Genomic DNA, 21,585 nt, shown 5'->3' on the forward strand with positions numbered 1-21,585 from the left:
GCGTGTCTATCCTTCATTCTGTCTGCCCTGGGTTTTTCTTTGCAATGAGGCAGATTCTGTTTCCTTTTTAACGTTGTTGGCTTTGTTATTGGCTGTGAGATTGAACCCCAAACTGTAGATTGCCACTATAAAATAATATCCTTAAGCAGCTGTAAACAAAGTGTGATTTTCATTGCTTGCCTGTGGTGCATGCTGCTCTCCCCTTGGGGTTTTGCTGGTACTGAGGAAAAGTTCCCTCACAAAAAAGAATTTCCTTGGCAATTTCCTTGTCCATTACACTCACAGCCATAGAATTGTACAGGAAAAGATCTCTAAGATCCTCAAGTCCAACCATCAAGGTAACAATGCTAGGTGCAGCACTAACCCCTGTCACTAAGTACAGAATATACTTGTTTAATAAATCCCTCCAGGAATGGTGACCCTAGCACTGCCCTGGGCAGCCTGTTGAGATGTTTGACCTCACTTTCAGTGAAGAAATGTTTCCTAATATCCAACCTAAACCTCCCCTGGTGCAACATGAGGCTGTGTCCTCTTGTCCTATGAACACCCAGTCATTCAAACCCCAGTTTTTTATTAAATTACAAGGCTAAATCATGCAGAGTCAATTGCAAATGTTGTTCAGTGATAACTTCTGCCAGGAAACACATTCTCCATCATTTATTGGTTTTTAACTTCCATATTATTCCTGAAGTGGGCTCTTTATCAAGCGTGGAGGCTCTGTGTCATATGGTAGCAAGGACACACGTGTCAAACTACACACTGGGACATGCTCTTAGCAGTGGCCATGGCAAGAAGGATGTTTGGGATTTGGAAAAGCAGTGCTATGGGTTTTCCACTTGCCTTTCACTTCTGATCTTCCTGTGTAATCAATATTATGGCCTGCAACTCTGAAATCAGCATTCCCAGGAAGGAATTCTCTTCACTGAGGCATCTGGTGGTTTTTATCTGCAAGCAGGAAGCTGGCCAAACTCATAAAGCATCTGCCTTGTTAGTCCTGCTCCTCTGCCTCCATGGTTAGATTTATAGTAGCCTGATGCCTTTCCAGATTGGTTTAAATTTAAAATATTACATGGAACACGTTTCAAAACAAGATTAAAATGACAGTATGGTTTGGACTCCATTCCAAAAATACTTGTTTTCCCTGCTCCTTAAGGACACAGGCTCTGCTCTGTTTTGTTTGCTGCCCTGGGTTTCAGTTCCAGCCTGGGCATGAGAATCCGTCATGTGGATACAACCCAGCAGAAGGAGATCCCTCTAGGCTGAGACAATTTGGGCCCAAAACAACATGAGGCAGTGCAGAACTGAAGCTGCAGTACAGGTTTTTTTGGTCATAATCTGTTTATTTTGCTGTACCTTTTGTTTCTACTTTCAACAATAAACCACCAATAACAGCCAGATGGGGGAAGCTGCTGAGACTTTTGGACCTGTTTTCCTCTCCCACTCTCCTAATCACTAATGGACATTATCCAAGGAGCTTTTATTCCTGTGGGAAATATTTAATTTCTCATGTATTGCTTGGGGACACAGTCAAAACGGGAAGAAGTGGAAGAACTTCCCCAATGCCTCCCCAAACCATATAAGTGCTTATTTGTGCCTCAGTGGAAAAATGTAAATATTTGAATGACCTTGTTTTTTCCTTAATTTTGTTAAGGGAGTGGATCCCTGCAACAGCATAAGCGTTATTCTACAAACCTTGTCTGTGGGAAAGACCCATTGGAAAAATCAGCTCTGTGTAAACCTAGTAAATTTTGAAGCAAGGGGAAAAAAGTGACTGCAGTAGTGTCAGATGGCAAAACTCCCATTGTTTCAGTAGGATCAATATTTCATTAGTTGGTCCTGCTTCTCCATAGAATGAGAAAGGAGGGAAAACATGCCCATGTGAGAGAAGTGGTGTATATACATAGTATAGGTGGCACTTGTCAAATTCATTTAAAATTTGTGATGAGCATCTTCTTATTTCCAGAAGTGTAGTCTTGCTGAAAGCAGGAGTTTTTGCAGGAATTTTTTTCATTTTTAGTTTTAAGTTGACATTATCAAAGCATGTAATTTCTAGTATTTTTCAAGTTGTGTGGGAGCATAAGCTCAGCAAATCTGTATGATGTTAACAGTTTATACACATAGCTTTTACATGCTGAAAATTGGAGATTTACGTTTATTGCTGCTATTTCAGTGTTTGGGGTTTTATTTTTTTTAAATGCATCCAATCTGAGGTTCCCTTGGACAGGCTAAACTAATTCCACTTGTTTTGCTGCTGGGACTGAGAGGGAGACCCATGGGTCTGGTGCAGTCAAGACTGTCTCTGTGCACTTGCATCCCCAGCCCCTGCCAGTAAAGGGAACATTTTTTCCTTTGCTGCAACATCTAAAATGGCTTTTCTCAGCCTCTTGTAAAAGGAGCAGGCTTTTATCACATCTCCTCTTGACCCTGCACATTCCCACAGGGATGCAGCTTCTTCTCCTGGATGGTTGTTACACAGAGCTATAAAATCACACATGGCCACACTCTGCCACCACAGCAATGTGTGTTTCCACCATGGAATGCACTTACATGAGACTGGCAAATTTCTACTAAATCATCTCCTTTGCTTAAACCAAGGCTGTTTCCAATTCCAGTAATAAATGTGTGTGCACTGAGCTGAGGAATACAGGGGGCTGTGTAAATGAATGTAAGTCATTTGCAGAGCACCCACTCCAGCAGGTTAAATGGAATGTGTGCAGGAAATATTCCCTCACACCTGCTGCATGGGAATGAGGTGTTCAGGCAGATAAAGCAGGCAGGCTGCAATCACCCCTGGGACTGCCAGGAGCATGTTATGGATGGATTCTGTCTCAGCGGTTTAATTGCAAAAATGAGATCGAGTTTTGTGGCTATTGATTTTGCTATTTGCTCCACCAGTCATTTAAATGAGTGTGGAAGGGAACTCTTGGGTGTTACACTGCTGAGAAATAATTTCCATAAAGTAATTGTGGTTTGTGTCTTTACTAGGCATCCTGACTGCATTTCCTGCATGGGAATTCAGGACAGGGAGAGGGACAGGATCAGTTTCCTTATTAACCTTCTGGCTTTCTAGTCTATTATTTCCTGAACACTGTTTTATAACATACTTTATGTAATTAGTGCAAATCCTCTTAGAAAGGCAGCTCTCCTTGCAACAAGATAATCTGAGCCTGGAAGTAACAGTTTGGGTTTTGGTTTCTCAAAATGTTACTCCTTGGATAAAGTAATTGCTGGAATTAAATTACCTGGATTTTGACGGGTCCAACTGAAGCTGATGACAAACAGCCCTTGGGTAGCATCAACAGGGCCTTCATTTCTCTTCCTTTTTTTTCCTCTTCATAAGAACTATTTTACTTTATCACCTGAGTAGGGTTTGAGATACTTCACCACACCTGGCTTTTCTGAAGCTTGTGTCAGGGAAAAGGTTTGCCACTGTTAAAAGCATAAATTTGCAGGATCTGTGCTAAGGCCAAATCTTTCACAAAGAAAAACCTCTCTACCTGCCTGGTGATGTGCAGCAAAGAATACAGAAATAACACAGATGAGACTTTAAAGAATAAACCTGCTGAGGCAGAGAAGTACTGAAAACTTTGGCAGAAATCTGCTCTGTCCCAGTATGTCACAGAGCCTTTGTGGAACTTGTAGAGTGCAGAGACAAAAAAAAACCAAACAAAAAACCCAAAACTGCCCAACTTTCCCACTCCCTCAAAAAAAACCCAAACTCCTCCTCAACCAAAACTTTGTACAGCTGTGAGGCAACAGGAGAGTATTTTCACCTTTTAATAAAAGACTAATTCAATTCTTTTCGTAAATGGGTGTTTTCCGCATATCTGTGTGGAATGAAAGGATACCTTGGCTCAGATTGGTATGGTAACATGGAAAAAGCACATGTTTATTTACTCATTAAAACTGCTGGCAGGGATTTTGAGTTCAAAGATTCTGTCCCTTGTGCCTCCATCTTTAAAAGAGCATTAAATTAAATTGTCTCAAAAATATGTAATTGCAGTTTCTGGACTAGTTTTCAGGTCTTTTTAAGATCAGAAGGATGCATAGAAGTACCTAGAATGTTAATTTTCCTATTACTTGGGGAGCTGCAATACAGCCACATTGGGAGATGGATAATTTAAGTGCATCAGAGGCTCTTTATGAACAATTTTCATTGATTTTTAGCTACATATTCATATATATTAAAATTACTACCCTGGACTGCCTTGCTCTATTTTACTGGCTTAACTTCTTCACAGTCTGAAAGAAGACTTTTTCCTACCTCTACATCTTTCCCCTTGTAGTTATAGGAGACAGTATTGATGTTTTTCCTACTTTTCAAAAAAACTTACAGGGTATGATCTTGCATTTCTTTTGTGAACAAAATGTATTTGAATGTTAGAGGAAAGCCCAGTCTTGTTTCTTTAATCATGTTGTGTAAATGGATTTCAGAAAAGCTGAATGAGTGTCAGCATAAGTAGCATAAGCTTTATTATCAAAGTTTCATCCATCTCATGGGACTAACTTATCTATTCATCCAGGTTTTTGCCTGAGGAGAGAAGATTAGAAGAAAAGAAAATTTAGTAGGAGCTAGTCTGCTTTGATCACTCATTTTATGAGATATCATATATGCTACAGCATTTTAATGTCCAAGGTTTGCTAAAAGCTCAACAAATGGCTTCAATTTATAGGTGGTAAAGCAGGCAACCTTTCTGTGGAAAAGATCAGTGAACTGAATGTATGGTCATATTCTTAAATATAACAGAGGTAGTAAAAATGCACCCCTGATTACGGCAGTCTTTCCATGAATCTGAGATAATTTCCAAAGGCTGACTTCCAGTAATCACTTCAGAATCATTTGCCTGAGATTTTAATGTGAAAATGGAGGAGTCCTGACCTGCAGGGTAGAGAGCAACAGGTAAATGACTCTAGTAGTCATTTCAGATTTTTAGATTAGATGTGAAAAACGGCCTTATAGCCTAACCCAAGCTCACTAAGCAACACAAGTTTCTCCTTTTCCTTAAAATCTTTGCATATTGCAGAGGAAATTCTTGGAATGGAGGCAGCTAAAATTTATTTGGGTTTATTTGGGGTTTTTTTTAATGATCAATTTAGCCCCTGATATAAAAAGAGGTAGACAGGAAGGCACTAAACCAAACTTCAAGTGTGAGGTAAAGTGTTGGGTCTGCCCAGCCCAGAAATTTCTTTAGGATGGATGCCCAATGATATAAATAAAGTACTGTTTTCTTTGCCTGAAAAGAGATCTGTATTTCCACTTTCAGCTACTATTTTAATAATTAACAAAAACCCATGCCTTTTATGCATGTTAAAATTGTCCTTCATTGTAGCTTTTCCGAAGGCCAAATTCATGAGTGTACCGGGATGTAATTGGCAAAAAAAAAAATACCTGTAGTAGATGCAAACCTTGTTTTGCACAAAGTAACTCAAACTAATAAAGCAATTTCTTGAGTGTCAATTTTTCCCTTCTGTTAGGTCTAGTTCCACACATTCTTCTTAGGGTCTAAAGTCCACTTTTAATTTTTATGCCCTAGAAGTTTTTATAGTCACTGTCTGTCACTGGACTCAGCTGCACAGATTTAGCTCTTTTAATCTTCTCTAATAAGTCAGTCCACCTCCATCTGCCTCAGTTTATGTTGCTCTCGGAGTTCCCCCAGCGTGTCCATCTCCTGTTGATGAGGTGAACTATCACCAAAACTCCTGGGAATGAGACTAATTCTTCCCTGATTGCTGACACGACTCTTCGTGATGTGTTGTACTGGGACGCAAAAGAGCTGTGAGGTGTAGACAAGTGGGGAGCTCACAAACAGCAAAATGTTGTTAGTTGTGGTAGATCTGAGATGGGAGAACTGATAATTCTGATTGACTGATAATCAATGTCTTTTTTTATGTACTCTAGAGCCCAGTCCTAGGGGTACCTGCAAGATAGAGAGGATCAACATATTAAGTTTAACTTAACTGGGAAGCCGGCCACAAGGAAAGGGAAGTCCTTACTGTCCTTGGTGCTCAGGAGATCTTTGATTGTGACTGAACCTACACAATTTTCCTAGGGAAGGAAATGAAATTTCAGTAAGTGAAGAAGAGTGGTTTTAAATTTGCCACTGGCAAAATTTTAGTTACACTGTTTAAAACTACTTCTTGGCTTGTCTCATATTTGGGGTTTGGTAGACTACTCACCAGTAGTTTGTTAAAGTCTCCATTATGTTGCATGTATCAATGTCCATTGTATTTTCCATAACATGTTTCGAGTGAGCTTGGCAGAGTGAGGGTTCAAGGCTGGGCTGGATGTGGCTTTGAGCAGCCTGGTCTAGTGGAAGGTGTCCCTGCCCATGGCAGGGGTTGGGAGCAGACAGTCTTTAAGGTCCCCTTCAACACAAGGCATTCAATGATTCTATGACATGGTTACATTTAGATGTTAAATGTGCCTGTTCTTGTTTGGTGGCAATTTAGCTGAACCCCTTCTCTTATGCTGGGACTGTGCAGTCTTGGGGTACATGTTTGGCTGGTGGCCACAGAGTTCCCAGCCATGGCACGCGCTGAGTGCCTGGGCTGTGGTGGGTCCATCAGTATTCCAGCCCTGGTCAGAGGCTGAGACAGCAGTGCTCTGCAATCCACAAAATTCACAAAAAATTCTAAGGGAAAATGAAACCACCTGGATGCTGAAAAATCCTGACATCCCCCTCTGAACTCTCGCAGTTCACACTGAAGGCTTGGGGATTTGTGTGTGTATATATATATGTGTGTGTATATATATATATATGTTACTATAAATACATATATATATATATATATATATATGTATTTATAAAGGGGAGAGGGGGAAAAAAATAATGTGAAGCTGTTGTGGCATGCTGGCACAGTATGCTCCTGTGTTAGCACAGCCCTGATGGGCTGGCAAGGTGCCTGGAAGGAGCAGGCAGCTGCCTGTGGATCCCTCCACAGGCTGGGCAGGGGCCATGCCTGCAGCAGAGCCTCAGCTGCTCTGGCACCACTGAACAGCAGCTGAAGCAGAGTTCATGTTTAAAAAATATTTTACTGTTGAATTACAGTTCATTTAAATAAAGTCTAGCTGATCTTCTTTTGTCCCTGCTAGTCTGGGAAAGGCAGATCATGAACCTCTGAGTGCTGCTCTGCACAGCAGAGCTCAGCCCAGGATAAAGGTTGTGGATTCTGTCACTTTTCCTGCAGTTTGGATCATGCTATAACTTTTTTTTTTTACCCATATTATTTTAGAAATTTACTTCTATATCTCTGCAATTTTGCCGTATGAAGGCAAACACATGCCTATTTAATTTTCATTATCTGAATTCCTAGCACTACTGCTCTCAAGGCATTTTGGCTAGACAAAACAGTGATTTAAAACATAAAGCAGCATTTATGGCCTATTTTCCAGTATTTATAAATTTTGGTAAGCATACATGCACGATGAATCATGGTAGTGTCTTCTGCAGACAAAGCTCCCTGGAATAAATACTTGATGCATAGTCAAGAAGAGCTCTGTTTATGCAAAGCAGAAAATACAGATACAAGCATTTCTGTCTTAAAAGGTAATCCTGAGGTGAGACATTTTAGTTGGCTGCTTGTTTTTAATAACAGCAGGGAGAAGAGAGATAGGAGTTTTAAGGAGCACAAAGCAGTGTTTTTGTTTACATTCAATAACACTGATTTTATATTTTGGGGTTGGGAAAAGGCTTGTCTTACAAAATCAGCCCAAGTAAACATTGCGTACAAAGCTGTAATAACACCTGAAATAACACTTGATGTGGCTTACAGCAGGCTGTCTTGAAGGGTACATGCTTCATTGATTTTCAGAGCTTATTGCTTGTAATATTTCTGCAGCACACTCATTACAACTGCTGGCTGCTATCGGGCTGGGAGCAGGCAGCTGTGAGCTGACAATGACATCTGATGCTGCAAGCCCCTGCTTGAGAGAGATTTACCCTTTTCAAAGTGATTATGTAGCTCAAACCTGCACTTTTTTCTTTTGGAATTCTCTTGCAGTGCTCTCATGTAACATTTATCCAGTATCTTACCGCTCATCTGAAAGGCAGCTTGTTCCAGGCATAAAGGTTCACATCTGTGTTGCTTTTGTAAGGAAAGAGTTGTGGGGAGGTTAATAATAAAATTAGTACTGCCAAGAACATTTTAGAGTATGATCTGCAACCTAAACTAGTTACCTGGATGTTTGTTTATGCTGCACAAAGGTAAATACCAGCAGGGTCTGGGCTTTTTCCTTCTGGGCAGTGATTGACTTATTTTTCTACAGCAACAGGATCTGTATTATGATCTACTTGGAAATTGAGCTGAACTTCCTCTTCTCCATAACAAAAAAGTTTCCCTGAAAGTACAGCTACCACTTCAATCAGCAAACTGGTGGAGTGAATTCTTGTCACCTAATTACTAAGAAAATGTATGTTAGGAGAGGGATAGCCCCAGAAATCAAAACAATTTGTGCCCTAGAAATCTGTGAGGGTCTGATACAGTGAGTTGTCTGGCCTTTGAAGGGCAACAGATACATATTTGAACTCATAATTATAATATGTAACATATACTACATACTTATAAATATATAAAAAGTATCAGAACTCTATGGTTTCTGAAGCATGGGTGCAACTCCTATTTTTACTGGTTGAGGCTCTGGTGTTATTCAGCTTGGAAAGTGAAGTCAGGTTGATTTAGACTGCCTTGAATCAATATAAGAGAGGGTTACGTGTTCTAAGAGTGACAAAGGAAAAAAATCAGTCAAAAATTTCTCTGCTTCTTTTTACCCTTCTATTGCAGGTACCATGTTTTCCATTACATTAAAATTGTCACTAAAAAATTGCTATTTAGATTTAGGATGCTAGAGAATTTTTCTGACACGAACAGCAAGAAGGAAAACAGTGCCCACCCCAGGGAAATCTATAATGAAGTGGAAGCTCCTGAAGGGCTCTCATGGGCAGGCTCAGTCCTGAGCACACTTATGCACATCCACCAGAATAAGTCCTCAGAGCTTGGTAAAGCACGTGGCACCTTTATGCTGAGAGCCTTGTGCAGGACAACATCCCAAAGCTGCCAGTCCCAGGCTGTGCTGTCTGCATGAAAGGGGAAGGATTTTCAGCCCTGGATAGAAATCTCTGATACCTCCTCTCACTCACAAAAATGCTTCTCTCATTCACGGTGCCTTGCAGTGATGTGAGAGGCAGCAGTAATTCATCAGGGCAGGAGCTGCCTGTGGGACACAACACTGAGTTGTCATTGTTTTCCTAGCTCTTCAAAACATGTTTTTGTTTTTTTAAAAAAGCGATGAAGAATTATACCAGCTGTCAAATCCAGGTGATGTAAAAGCAGGTATTTTGCCTAATTCTCTCAGGCTGTTCAGCTACTGAATTTCAATCCTAACCCTTTGCTTTCCTATTCGTGAATTTCTCTTATAGCAGCACAGAGTTCTTTGACACTGCCAGCTCATCATACCTGTGCTGAGCCCCAGTGACACAGCCCTGCCTTCTCAGCTCGATTTTGGCAGTGATGGCAGATCTGAAATAACAAACACCTAAGGGGTGACAGCCATGAGCTGATTGGGTTAATACTTTGCTGCCAAGGTCTTGCCAAACTCCTCTTTACACAGGAATTTGTGACTGCAGCCATCAGTGAAGACATACTTGGCCCTGGCTGTGGTCAGTGATGGGGGTGATCAAGTGGGTTGGTCCTTCCCCAGTTCTGCACAGGTTAGGATTTGACAGAACCTCTTGGATGCCCCAAAACTTCCTCATCTCCATGAGCTTCTTGGAGGGGAGAAGACGTATATACAGCTTACCCTGTGCCAGAAAAGTTTGAGCAGTTTTTACGTGGATTTTTTGTAGCTTAGCTGTACAAGATACAGGGTTTGCTTGCGCTCTCACAAATATTCACGTATCTGTTTATGCGCATGCAAATGTAGAGCATGCATGTTTTGGAGGTGTAGTGTTCAGGACACACCCATATATACTGGAAGCCTAAACTTCATTTCTTTAAGGGAGAGGGGAACTGAAATGTGATCGACATGGTTACTAAATATAAATACCTCTCGGAGGGCACAGTTGTGCCTCTAGTTTGTAATACCAAGGAAAAGCTCAAGATCAGACACCAGAGCAGCTAATTATTGCAATCATTTAAGTAAATAGGTTGGTTCTTTCATTATAGAAAGTTTCCTTGCTGAGCTAGATGTACAATATATTTATCTTTTCATGAATATAAATGTCTGCTACTGATGGAAACAGTCAGCTGTCACTACACTACAAATGCAAATTGCAAACTGATGGTTGAACAATTAAGATCTAGTGCACAGAGCTTATTGCCACTGGAGGACTGTAATTGAATTCCTATTGCTGTCAGACAGGTTGAAAATTACTGTAATGAAGAGCATCAGTTTTCTACTTTACATCTTGTTGTTCCCCAGCCAAGGAGCATTGGTGCTACAGAGGTTCCCACAAATAGATAATTGAACAGAGAGCAACAAATGACAGAGGAATGCTACCTGTCATTAAAAAGGAAAGTAATTAATGCTCTCGTTCCCACATGCCCATGAAATCCAGGGAACTAAAATCGTGGTCCTTCCCCCAGTGATCCTGGCTGTGTTGGTGTGTATGCAGAGTGCAATTAGAGATCAGACAACTGTGTACCTAAATACCGGATGATACTGTAAATAATTGGATAACTTGATAGAGTTCCTCTTAATACAGAGGAAAGTCATGGTTGTGTGACATGTGAAAGAGGTTTTGAAGTAATCTTTGGTTATATGTGTGAAGGTAGAGATTTTTTATTGATACGTCCTTTAAAATATTCAAGGTGTACACATGCATGTGTTCATGGCGTCGTAATAACAAGAACTCTGAATAATCTCTGGAGAGAGCAAATAAAGAAAGATTAAATCATTACTTACAATGTGCATTAGTTGGTGCAAAATTCCTGCTTCTTACATAGATATTTCTGCTTCTGATATTGCAGGAAGAAGTATGCAATAGGGAGCTGTCAGCATTTGTTTCTCTGAGTTTGCTTTTTGGGGACGTTTTCGCCCATAACAAGAGTGTTCAGTGTTGCTCTGTGGAGAAGATTTCCCTGCCATCTCAAATGTGAAATGAGTTTTGTAGACATTGAAGGTGACTGAGATGTGCCAGCCCCCCTCCCTTAGAGCAGGATGTTTGCATCAGCTGGGCTGTTCCTGTGTCAGGAGCTGGAAAGGGATGGGCTTCTGCAAGACCTCCAAAAACTTTGTGCAGTGCACAAGAACCCACCCCGAGCTCTAGCACATCTACTGGATAGCTAAGGTTAGACTGTAGGAGTGTTTTCTGTTTGAATGTTTGGAGCTTAAGCTCTCTGACAGCAGTGGATCTCATAATCAGAAATGCCCAAGAGGTACTGCACCCTGTAAGAAAAAAGGGAAATTTGGTCTGACAGGGTCACTCCTACCACGTTTTCTTGACCTGTCTTGACCTAATGCTGCAATTTCAGAGAACAATTGGCTTTGGAGGTGTCAGCTTTCCTGTGAAAAGGGACTTTAAAATTTTTCAGCATCTAAGATGGATTGGAGAGTCTATCAAGGGGATAGGGCTACTGATGGAGCATTTGGCTGTGAAATCTACTTGGCCAGGGCTGTCCCTGATGTGGCTGCAGCCTGGAGCTGTGCCTCAGACAATACAGGTGTGGATCCAGCAGTACAAAAAGAAAGCACCTGCTTCATCTAAGCAGCTACAAAATTTTTGTTTGACTGTGTTATAAAGGCCATATGTTGTGAAACTTATTTGAATTTAAAATATTGCTGCTGTGAGTAATTCTCTGTTTAATTTTCAATTACCCCGCTCAGCATGATTGTGCACATATTCCAGTATACTAAATGTGAAAAGAAAATGAACATTCTGGAATATGAGCAAGCAACATGTTGTAATCATCTGAATAGGCATTTTACAATTTAAAATAGTGCAGTAGAAAAATAAAATTGAGGGTCCTGCACAGCTTTTACATCTATTTTACGACCTTCAGAAGTCCTGCATGTGTTCCATATATGACTGTATATACCCCACTATAAAAACAAAGACAAAATGGCAATTTTTCTGCTTGCTCTGTAAGCTGCATAGCTCAGGTGACAATGAAGGAAAAAGACTCTTAACCAGTCCCACAGATATTATTTCTGAGTTTGGTATTTTCACTTTCATGTAACATGAATTTCTTGCTCTTGTGATCATCATTGCTCAGGGCTCATTAGTACCCTGCCTATGGCTGAATTCACTTATTTTGTACCAGCAGTGAATCCTGAACAGAAAATTGCCTGATGTTTACTTCAGTTTCCGTAGAGGAGGTATAAATCCATCTGGATGTTGTGGGGGAATTCTTTTGTTACATTGAATATTTAGTACTCCTTAATAGAATTCAATGCAGTATTTATTATTTCTGTGGATATCAGCAGTTGGTGGGACCATGCAGCTCTTATTGCTTCAAGAACCATTAAATCAAAGCAGAACAGCAGTTCAGGACAGATGTAGTTTTCTTTAAGGCACTCCAGTGCCATAAACGTTGTGCTAATGTAGGGCTGGTAGTGACAAACAGCATCCTTTTGGCAACACCAAACCAATTACAATCTAATAAGTGTTACACCCCAGCAGCTAAATAATGCAAGGTATTGGCAGAAAGTTTCTGTTCTATAAGTCTTTTCAGCCCAATGGAGTGAGACGTAACTAGATTTGAGGAGCAAGATCCATCTTCTCCCTTATTAAGAGGTTATTGTACATTAATAGAAAAATGTTCCCGCATACAGGGTTTTCCAGTGCATTGTATGATGTGCTTGAAAACCACATAATCCAGTGCTTCAAAATTAAAATGGTCTTTCTTTCATGGAATGGTTTCATCCCTGATGAATACTAAAAGTCTAAGCTTTGCTTCAAGTAACAAAGACCATTTTCTGTTCAGTGCAGAACGATGCACTCAGAGTGGGCCATTTAACAACAAGTTACACACAGACTGCACACTTTTCCAGGAGAATAGTTTTATAACCAGTAATTGCTTGATTTTGGAGCCTGACACCTCTCATTGAAAAAGATCTTTGCTCATGCTGAAAGAATACCAGGATATCTGGAAAGCTCAGCCCTTTCTGGCCTCCTGTCAGCTGTGTAATGTACTCCAGGCTGGTGACACCTTCCTTGGCAGCAATGGTTGGGGAATTTAAAGCATCTAACTCCCTTGGGAGGACTCAGCCCATTTGATAAAGGCAAGTGGTTGTGTTATCCTTTACTTAGTGGTATTCTATACCAAAATTATAGTAGTCCACATAGAGTAGGAAAGAGCTATCAAGTAAGAAGCCCACTCATCCCAAAAATACTCATTCTTGCTTAGATTGGTGATGTTCCAGTAAAAATCAGAGCAGACAACTTGTGCTTGCTTTCTCACTGAGCATCTGCACTCACCTATAACCTTCTGCTTCCCTGGACACTTTTATATTTTCTGGTGTCTTCACCTTTTCCTGATTCCTGAGTGCTCCAATGACGCACACAGGGGATACACGGGTGAAATTGTCTGCTGACACCAGAGGGAAGGCTCGATATGGAAAGTGTTTAAAATGGCTGATTGTTGTGCTCTTCATTCTACTTTTAGCACCAAAAGCTATTCTGTGCCAGCCAACCTTCCTGCTTTATGCTCCTGTGTTGCTTTTTTTTCTGGAGAACACCACAAAACCAAAGCAGCATCAGCTGGGGGCTAATTGGTGAAGAGTGTCCAGTGCCCATGGTGTGGGAAAAAGAAAAGCAAAAAATCCCTGTTATCAAAGGATTTGTAAAACCTTCCAGTTCTTTGGATTTGTTCCACACTGAAATGGCATTTTATGTGGCCAGTTTCCAGGAGCACTAAGCCAAGCTTGCCTGCATACTGCCTAACCAGGAAAGATCTATGTGATGTGAGGTGTGTTGATCAGATGCGGTGCTGGCTGTTATCTCAAGAAAAAAAAACCCAAAACATCTGGTACCAAAAGAAATGGGTGCTCCTTCCTGAAAATGATATCTTAAATGCCAAAACCGTGTGTTTAAATTCAGGTGGTTTTTCTTCCAGGCCTAATGACAGATAATCAACCAATTTATTTTCTTATAATAATTCACAAAAAGGCTTCAGAATTGCCAGACACAGAGGGTTTTTTTTTCACTTGAATATATATAGATGCCTCTAAGAGGGGGGAAAAAACTCTGCAAAGAGAAAGACAAAATCTTGTGGATTATCCTTACTTCAGCTAGAAAAAAAAGCCATTAATGCTTCCAAATCTCTTTTTTCCCCACCAAATCTTTTTTCTCTAAAGGGAACTCCATCACTGTTTAAAACAAGAACAACTGTAGTTTTCAATTTCCATGGGTTTAATTCTTCTATAAACCTAAAAAAATAAAAACAAAAATTCCTGAGGTGTTTTCGTGGTTAGACGCTGCAGCAAGAGCCACGTTTACAAGATAAAGCTGCCAGATCAAACAAACAGATTCAGCGACTGGCGCTGGATGAGCTCAAATGCTTATTGACAATGCTTGATATTGACCCCAGGAGAACAATTAATTAAATGGCCTCAGCAGTGAGTGCTGAAAACATTATCTGCAATGAACGTGTCCTTGTTCTGTGTTTGGTCTAATCAGCACAGAGAGCAGTAAGTAAATATTGTTATCTTCCCCACCTTTGTCTCAGTTTAAAAACATGTGAAAAGCTCTGCCATGGTTTTCGCCATCAACCTTTTCTGAGAAAGGTTTTTAATTCACATTTAGAGCCAAATTTGCTTTTGCCACACGTGCAATACCACTGACATCACTGCAAGCATTGATATGAAGGAATGACTGAAATCCCTGCTTGTAGTAAATTCGTCTGTTGGTTTTGTGATCGGGAAAACTAACATTCAGCTTGACTGCCGTGATCAATTCATGCCACAATACCCTTTATGTTTTACCAAATACTTTAGTTCTACTTCTTTCTGCTGTAATTTGACTGACAGTCTCAGGTAGGCTCACAGTTTCTAAAAGAATCTATTGTACACAGGTAATGTGTTTTGCTGAGATGAAAAGTGCTGTTATCCCATGGAACTTTTTCTCCTGAACAGTTAAAAATGCGTTCCAGAGACACTCTGGGTGCACTGGGTTCCTACGGGTGGCATGTTAAATGTTTCCTCAGCTGTGGTGACATTAATCCTGCAGCTGTTGAATGAAGCATGCAGAAGGTACTATACCTTATTTTGAACCATTTTTAGCTACAAAGCTTTTTTTAAAAAATCTCTGCAGATTTTCTAGTCATCTATCTGCTCACTTTCTCCTTTTTCAGAGGTTCCTGGATGTTTTAGAGCCTTTTCCAGGAGTAACAGTGATGGAAGCACAGCAGTGAGCTCAGGCAGGTTCAGAAGTGGGAGGGCACAAGTTCCTAAAATTTACTGGAAAAAAATAAAAGCAAACAAACCCAACGCTAGATGTGTTACCTGGGAGTGAAATGAGAACACTGTTTGTTGTAAGATGGTCTGGCATGTCCCGAGTGCCTGTGCTGTGCCTGCGGGGTCTGCAAGAGCATTTCTGCACGGAGCCATGCCCACTGCCCCAGGCACAAGGTGTCTGAGACATTCCCCAGCCACTGGAGCTCCTTGGGATGCTGCAGGGGCAGGGCTGCTGTGTCAGTCCTGCTGTGAGCACTCAGAGATATTGGGATGCTTCTGTCACTGTAATTAACCCACAAAGTCAGAGGCTGTTGGTGAAGGCAGTGACTTGTCCTGGCACTGAGCTGCCCAAGTGTTTCAGAGGCAAAAAAGAGCTTGTTCTGGAAGTCCTTACAGCATTCCTGCATTCCTGTCCCTCCCCAGAGGGCAGCAGGGCTGGAGTGTGTGCAGCTCATTGGCTCCTGGGTACCAGGGGTGACAGTAAAGTGCCAATAACATGGACATCCTTTGAGGGGGGATAATGGAGGGGTTGTGTTTTTTCCAACTGCTGATCTCTCTCCGCCCTGCCAGTCTCTGTTAGTTGCTGCCTCTGCCAACAGGCAGTCCCATTTCTTTTCCCCAGCAATAGCTGTGAAATTAACTTTCACATATCCAAAACAGCTTCTAGGGATTTAGCCATGTAATTTCTTCTGACCTTAGAAGAAGATACATGATTAAAACTTAGCTCCGTGGCCTGAAATTGTCCCTGTGGTGTTTTCACCTTATCCTGGCACCAGTGATGCCTCAGCATAGTCAGGGCTCTCGGAGGCAGATGGGCTTGAGGGCAGGGAAGTGACCTGCTACTTCTGCTCATGGCAGAGAATCCTCATCCTGCTTGCTCTGGATACACTGAACACGAGAACCTCTCTGCAAAATAATTAATGAAGCAGGAGGAGGTGTGAGAAGGGTGAAAGGGAAGGTAGAGGAGAAAGAACTGGCAGAGTTTGAACTGTGGTTCTCTTGATTTTACTCTGTCCCAGTAGTTCTGTGTTTTCTCGTATAAATTTACAGAGAGGTGCAGCACATGCTGTGTGACCACCATCCCAGACAGCTGTGACTAGCCAGAGAAAAGCTGCAACCTGTATTTTTTGTGAATATAGAGTGAGCAGTCAACAGGGAATACAAAAGCACCAGGACAACCCTTAAGAAAGGCAAAATAATTGTCCCAAAACAACTTGGCTCCTCTTCCCACTCACATTAAAAGTGCTTGTATACTTCTTTGGGGGAAAATAAGATTTTTTCAGCTACCTCCTCTGCCTGGGAAATATGTACTGCTGCTGCCCCAGGGGTTGTTCACTGCAGTTTCCTGTCATTACAAAGAACAGGCAGCACAACTCTGAGGAAAGCTCAAAGAGGATGCATAATCTTTGCTCTCTTGAAAAAAAAAAAAAACAAAAAAACCCAAAACCCAGGACTTTGAAATACCTCATTCCCAGGAAGCATTTTCTTTTACAATTCTGCCTTTTGATGTAATTCAGATTTCAGGAAGAATTTTTTTCCCAAAAAACGTTGGACAAAAAAAATCTCCAAGTAATTTCTTTCTCTTTGCTCAGTAATAAAAATGAATGCTTTCATTGTTTCTAATTTTGAAGCTGAATTATACATCTGTAGTTATATGACTGTTGCAAGCACTGTGTACATGATTAACTGTCTGTAACAGAGCCAGTCTATTTTATATTTTTGTAAGGCAGTCCCTTTGCTCCCATCACATCATCATAGCAAAAGTAATTTCAGAGTTGATATTTACAATTGTAGAATGAGAAACAGGAGGGCTTCCCTGGTGGCTTTTAACCCTACACCACACCTTCCTGAACAAAAGGCACTTTGGAGCAGCTTGGGAGGGGTCAGCTAAGATGAATTCGGGAATTGTTTTGGGGTTTCTCCCACCCTGAGAAGCATTCAGCTGCTTCCTGTCTTAAAGGGTTTCCATGTTACCTGCCTGGTGACAAATACGTGTCACCTGTTTGTCCTGAGGACATAAAAGTGCCCTTGTCCTCCCCACCTGAACTGCAGTGTAGGTGTCACCTCCAGCTCCCTTCTGCCACCATCCAGGGCTGTCACATTCCTGCCTGTTCTGGCTGGTTCCTGTGGCATATTGGCTGAAATGGGAGGAAGTGGAGTGCAGTTTGTGAGGCAAAGTCAGGCATTCGCTTTTAGAATAAAGCCTGAGAATGTTTGCAGTCAATTAATTGTTCTATTCTTCCTCTACTAAATATTCCAGTATAACCATGTTGATTTATCAGGGAACCAAGGAAAAGTAGTAAGAATGCATGAAAAAAAAGAGACAAAACACAAAGCACTGAATCATAACATTAATCTAAGGACATAATAGATTCTAGAAGTTAGAGACAAACTTCTTGCCAGAATATCTTGCTGGTATTTTTCCCTTAATACAATGGAATATTTGTGTTTAATTATCTGTGGTGATAAGTGAGATCTGTGAGTGCTATTGGAGAGACATTATTCAATTTTGCATTTACCCAGAAAGGAGATAATGATACCAATTTCATGTACATGTTCCAGTTTTGTAGCCCTTTCTCACTAGAACAATAATCCAGGAGCATTTCAGAATCTTCCTTTGGCTTTACACCATCCACTGTAACATGCCAAAAGACCAATCATTCCCAGAGCTAACAAATTATCAAGCATAAAGCACTGGAGCAGAACAAGGCAGTGGCAGTGGTGTTCTGGCTGGTTAAACAAAGAACAGGTTAAGATGTTGGAGTGGAAGAATATATTGCACTCACAGCATCATAGCTCTCATGGACTGATAACTGTTCATGGTGATTTCACTTCCAGAAGTGACTTCTTGCTTCTTTCTCACAGCATGCAAGCTGACTTTTTTACTGTGTGGTGGTTCCCCAGGCAGCACTCTGGCAGCTCTGGGCTGTAGTTGGTTCCTACACTTGGAAGTAAAAAAGCCCCATTATTATTTCCTGGGTCTGCACAGGCTCAAACGGAACCTTTAAAGAATTGGGCATGTTCCAAAGCAGATGAGGTGCGCAGTGCTCCAGGTGCCTGGTGACTCTTGAAGGTCAGGGTCTCACCTGTGCTGGGATGTTTTAGCACACGTAACAAAGTGTTTGAGGTGAGAGCAGGCCAGGGGTCACAGCTCTGCTCCAAAGTGCTCTCAGGCTGGGAGCTGGGTTTCACCAGTTCAGACACATCCAGTTCTGTGACAACTACTCTTGGAATACAGCACAGCCTAATTTTCTAAACTGTGAAGCAAACTGTCACAGTTTGGGTTCCTCCCACCCTTCCAATCACAACACATATTGTATTAGTTCAGGCGTGATTCACACACTGAATGTTTATGAGCTCCCTCTGAGTGTGTTTTATTGAAACAGGCTTTGACACTTGCTAAAGATTTTCAGTGATAAAAATACAATCTTTGTGATTCAGGCTGTCCCCAGGCTTATTAGAACAGCAGAGCAATATGTGTGTCTTGAGATATCCCAGGCAAGAAGTGCTTTCCTCTGAAGAAACAACTCAATCTACTAAAGCTTCTTTTAGAGAAATACCCAACCAATTATTATGTTTGTTTATTAATGTAATTCCCACAGGTATCTGCACCAAGAGATTTTATTTGACTTAGTTACTGCTCTGGAAATTCTAAACAAAAGCAAAACTGACTCAGACCTGAAGGCCGGGGTTAAACCTCTCTGAATCCTGGGAGCCCAAAGGAAGGTTTGCCCTTGTTTGGGGCACTGTCCAGGCAGGAGGCTTTTAGCCTAATAGAAGGACTTCTTTTCATGTGCCCATTTTCCTCTGATCCTTCTGTCAGGAACTTCTGTATTTGCTCACAGTGTATTATGTCTGGCCCCAGCAGGAGCTGCCCAGGCCATCTGGAAAGCAGCTTCAGTTTCATATCTCATTTTACTAGCAAAATGTGAAGGTATTGCAATTCACATACTTCTTGTGCCTGAGTTCTGTTTGTGAGTATCTCTGTGTATAAAGTCCACAGCAGTACATAAACCACTTCTACTCTCACCTTTCTGGAGAACTTGTGTCCCTCTCCTTCTTTCCTTATTTTAAACTAGGAGATCTTTGGGGCAGTGATTTTCCTCACTCTGGCATCATGTGTTTCCAAGTAGAACACAGGAACCAAAGCTCTATTTTCTGCCAAAATTTATAGAGTAATGAAGATAACAGCCTATAGAAGCATAACAACATTGCTTCTCATCCCTTTTTCACCATCTTGTGAAGTTATTATGGCCACCCATTACTCTGATTCTCCTGTGAGTTTTGCTGGCAGAAGTGACTTGGCATCACTGCTCTGCCCCAAGCAGCTCCTCTGGCTTTGCAGATCCCCTGCAGAGCAGTGAGATGTGGATCCAGGCAGGATCAGTCTTTTGCAGACAATGGCTCAGGCCTGAATTTGAAGGAAAATGTGAACAAGCATAAGCTCAGATATCAGTAAAACTCTCCCACAGTCTGCCTGTCAGCACTGTGGAGCTTTTTACATATTAATCAGTGTCAGAGGAGATGATCTCCTGGTCTCAGGAGGGTGAATGCAAGTGTGAAATTCAGTGATGCCCTCTCAACACATTACTGAATATTGTACAGAATATGGGTAAGAAATTAATTTGGCATAAATTGAAAGGTTAATCAACTGGTCTTGTGATTTTGTACTGTGAATTTCCCCTTGTGGTACTACTGGCCATTTACTTAAGAGTTGGACTCAATGACCCTTGTTGGTCCCTTCAAACTCAGAATAATCTGTCAATCTGTGAACTGTGTCCACCCAAAATAATAAAACCTGCAGGGCTATGAGGTTACAGAATCTAGCTGGAACAGTAATGCACCTCTTGCTATGCACAAAGCATCCCAGAGATCCTTTTCTCAGGGGCCAACCCGAATTCCTGACTTCTGTAATGGGACAGGCTTTCACCGAAAGAGGTTTTCATTGTCAAAATCAATTTTTTGACTCTGTACATCTACCTGTTAAAAACTATCATTCTGACAAGAATAAAATCCCCGTAAATCCCAAATGCTGCTGGATAACTGACAGCCTGAACTCCTAATTCACCTGTCACCCAAGAAGAATTTTGTTTCAAGATGAATGTCTGTCACTCCTGTGTATTATTTTATGTATGAAAATCAGTGCAAAATTTCAAAAATAGCTATTAAATCACAGATCAATAGATTTCATTTCTCTCTGCAGTGTTACAATCAATTCTCTTTCTGGACTTGTAAGAGTCTGAGCTCTGCTGTGGAAAGGGGCACATCCAGGTGATCAAGGTTTAATTATAATTAACATAATGCTAATGAGCTGTTACCCCTTAATGGGGAATAGGAAGTAGAAGAGAGAATAGAGATACAGGATCCTTCAGCTAAAGATAGTGTGGACTCAGTCCATTGAACTGAAGTGTGCAAACAATAAGTACAGACATCCAAAAGATGTGACAGCTTCTTTTCTGCGCAGTATTAACACCAACAGCTTTATCTTAACAACATATGAAATTTAGTGTTAATAGAAAATGAGTCACCAAAGTAATGTATTCTAGAACTAAAGAAATGTAAAAATGTAGATTTTCAACAGAGGGGTAGCACAATAGAAGATGTGTCAGGGAAGCACAGTGAAGTACTGCTGCACATGTCCTATATTCTGAAATCACATATGCTAGATAATGCATTTTTATTTTCATTCATATCTCTAAAAACTAGCAAAAGAAAACACACTTATGGATACATGGGGGTAAAAGGGGCATAAAGTTCAAGCCCCAGTTTGGGTCTATAAATCCTGCCTTGTACTACTTCAAGTATTTTTAATAAATGTTCCTGCTGAGGCTGAAAGATCTATAACTTTGTATACTTTCCTTGGTAAAAATCTCATTTATTGTATATAAGCCACTAGAGAATGAATAAAGACAGCATAACTAGTCCTGTTTCAGACCAGAAGATCTTGCCACCAGATAACACTATCATTAGCAAGCGGATAATTATTAGTAATTAATTTCAATAGGATTTATTGTGTTGTAACATCATCTTAGCTCCAGTCCTAAAGACGAGGTTGTGAATATGATCTGCTGAACTGATCAATCTCTTGTAAAAGCTGAAAAGTCCTCTGTGCTTGCAGAAGACAACTGTTAATGTTCAAATCACAGGGCTGGACTTCTCATACCAGCAATACCCTTATCAGATCTGTTATAAAC

Source organism: Chamaea fasciata, unplaced genomic scaffold, assembly GCF_029207755.1.
Source record: "Chamaea fasciata isolate MVZ Bird 193981 ecotype frontalis unplaced genomic scaffold, bChaFas1.0.hap1 SCAF_15, whole genome shotgun sequence".
Lineage (NCBI taxonomy): Eukaryota > Metazoa > Chordata > Aves > Passeriformes > Sylviidae > Chamaea > Chamaea fasciata.